Here is a 2955-nt window from a genome sequence, read left to right on the forward strand (position 1 = left end):
CGTTATTTATTGAAAGATTTTTTTTAATGCCATGTATGCCCTTAGTCTGAAAGACTATGTATAAGGAATGACCACTTCTATAATACCCTGGAGAAGGCAGAACTACAGGGTTTGTAGAGTTGGTGATTGTAGGGTATTTATGGAAGATTGGTAAGTGTAATGCAAGGCAATTTGTTTTAATGTTCTGAAAGTTCCATTGTTATCTAGAATCAGATAATCAATTAACTATTAAAAAGCAATGTTCCTCTGCAGCCACTGAAGCTAATCAGGTTCTTTTTCTCAGGGGGACCTGGTGTGCAATGGCTATGTGCAGCAGACCCCTTGGGAATGCATGAGCCTGTTGCTTTTATGAGTTCCCCTAAATAACCCTGAAAAATATTTCTGGTAGATGCTCATGTCTCTAATCTCACACTTTCCCCATTCTAGGCTCCAGACAGGTAGGTGAGATGTCTTTGGAAGCCCCAAGGCACAGTGGCCAGGGTTTATATTGGCCAGATCATCATGTCCAATCCCATCAAAGGGGCCCTACACTGGGTCAACTTTAAATTCCCAGGCTGACTGAATCCTATTGCAAAGGAGGTTCCACCTAGTGTAATGCTCATAACTCTGAAGATGTGGTAGCCAAGTGTGGTGGTATAGTAATAGGTTTAGTAATTATTCAAATGTTTAGTCACTAGGCAGTAGATCTCTTTCATAGCATTAGAAGGATTAGGATGTGTGGCCTTGTTGTAGGAAATCTGTCACTAGGAGAGCTTTGAGGTTTTCAAAAGCCTATATCTGTTTTTTTGTTTGTTTATTTCTCTCTTTCTTTCAGCCTGTGGATCAGGATGAAGCTCTTTGCTCCTTTTCCAGACCTGCCATGCTGCTGCCATGATCCCTGTCACAATGTTAAAAGAATAAACCTCTGAAGTTGTAAACCAGCTCCTAATTAAATGACTCCTTTTATAAGAGTTGCCTTGGTAGAACACTGACTAAGACATCAAGAAACTGCTCATCCTGAATGGAACTGGATCAAATATATTCCTAAAACATGGTCCCCTCCAATGATAAGCCCTGCACTTCTGAAGTCTTCCACTATGCCTAATCCTGCATCCTCTTCCAACTCCTCCACTATGCCTAATCCTGCATCCTCCCTCCTCTAGTCTATTTTATTGATGAATCAATCTTCCATCTTGACTGAAAAATTTAAAAATTAAAAGCAATGTTCTTGAAGGATTTTCAACAATATTAAAGTGCTATTTTTAGTATCACCATAATGGTATAAAAATACTCAATTTTGAGCCAGGCAGTGGTGGCGCACGTTTTTAATCCCAGCACTTGGGAGGCAGAGGCAGGCGGATTTCTGAGTTTGAGGCCAGCCTGGTCTACAGAGTGAGTTCCAGGACAGCCAGGGCTACACAGAGAAACCCTGTCTCAAAACAAAACAAAACAAAACAAAAAAACAAAAACAAAAAAATCAATTTTGAAAATAAATAGCCCCCCCCACACACTTTTTTTTTTTTTTTCAGTCTTAGATTTTGGGTAGTGTTGTTGCTCCTCTCTCCCTGCCCTCCTCTTGTCTCTCAAGAAATATAAACAAAGGTTGATGGTCTGTGATTTCTAAAGAAAGATCCCTCCTCAGAGTTTCTGATACAAGAAAACAGTAGGGCTGGGGATTTAGGTTCGCTGGTAGAGTGCACATGGCCTGGGCTGTGATGGCACACACCTAAGACCCTAGCACTAAGGAGATGGAAGCAGGTTGTCCTCTAGGTACATAGGAAATTTTAGGCCAGCCTGGAGTATGTGAACCCGCCCCACCCCAAACAAACCAGCAGTCAAACCAAACACCAGCGAAGCAATTTTTAAAATTACCTACAATTTCTTATTTTATATAATTTGTGTGCAATATTCCATACAGATTTTTAAGATAAATGTGTTTGTGTTGGATTCGTTCAGCACGTATTCATATTGACTCAATACATTCTCATCTCGAGGATCCTTTCCAAGTCAGTTTCTAACCCAAGACCCAGGATTATCACTGTTTGCTTTTTGCAACTATAGATTAGTTTTATGGTTTTTACAATTTCACATAAGCAGGATCATACTCTATATCTTGAGATTCATCCGCATTTTACGGGAATCCAAAGTGGGTTGCATTGCTGAGTGGCGGCTGGGTAGAACACATAACTTGTTTATCCAGCTGTTCCCATTGTTTGGCTATTATGAGTACTCATTGAATAAAGATATCATTTTGATGGATTTTTGTTTGTAAAAACATGCTTTTCTTTCTCTTATATAATTACTTTTGAATGTAATTTTTGAGTCATATGGAAATATATATATTTTTTAAAAAATTTATTCTTTATTTATTTATAATACGTACACTGTAGCATCAGATCTCATTATGGGTGATTGTGAGCCACCATGTGGTTGCTGGGATTTGAACTCATGACCTTTGGAGGAGCAATTGGTGCTCTTACCTGCTGAGCCATCTCACCAGCCCCTGGAAATATATATATATATTTTGGTTTTTCGAGACAGGGTTTCTCTGTGTAGCCCTGACTGTCCTGGAACTCCCTCTGTAGACCAGGCTGGCCTCGAACTCAGAAATCCGCCTGCCTCTGCCTCCCAAGTGCTGGTATTGAAGGCATGCGCCACCACCGCCCGGCTGGAAGTATATTTTTAACTCAATAAGAAGTTGGCAATCTGTGTTCCAAAGCCTGGTACACTTTATATTGTCACCAATAATATATCAGTACCTGTGGAGAGCTGCGATATGCTGTGCCCTAAGATGGCGCCGGCTCCCGCCTTCCGCTAGCCCGAGCGCTCTCCGAGAATGATGTGTCCTTATTTTGCTAAGCTTGCCGATCTGGCTGCTTACGCTCATTGGTGGCCTATCTGCTTTTCCCACGTAGCCTGAAGGGGTTGGTTGGTGCAGGAGTACTTAAGCCTGCGCGGGCTTTTCCCGGGGCGGGG

The 2955-nt window shown here is 41.5% G+C and overlaps 1 non-coding gene across 1 annotated transcript; it reads left to right on the forward strand.

Annotated features, from left to right (window-relative positions):
• Positions 1-246: 246 nt before the first annotated feature.
• Positions 247-381, forward strand: LOC116071710. The gene has a single exon (XR_004111092.1). It is a non-coding gene; the product is annotated as a small nucleolar RNA SNORA70 (small nucleolar RNA).
• The last annotated feature ends 2574 nt before the right edge of the window (positions 382-2955 follow it).

The sequence above is a fragment of the Mastomys coucha genome, unplaced genomic scaffold, assembly GCF_008632895.1.
Source record: "Mastomys coucha isolate ucsf_1 unplaced genomic scaffold, UCSF_Mcou_1 pScaffold22, whole genome shotgun sequence".
Classification (NCBI taxonomy): Eukaryota; Metazoa; Chordata; class Mammalia; order Rodentia; family Muridae; genus Mastomys; species Mastomys coucha.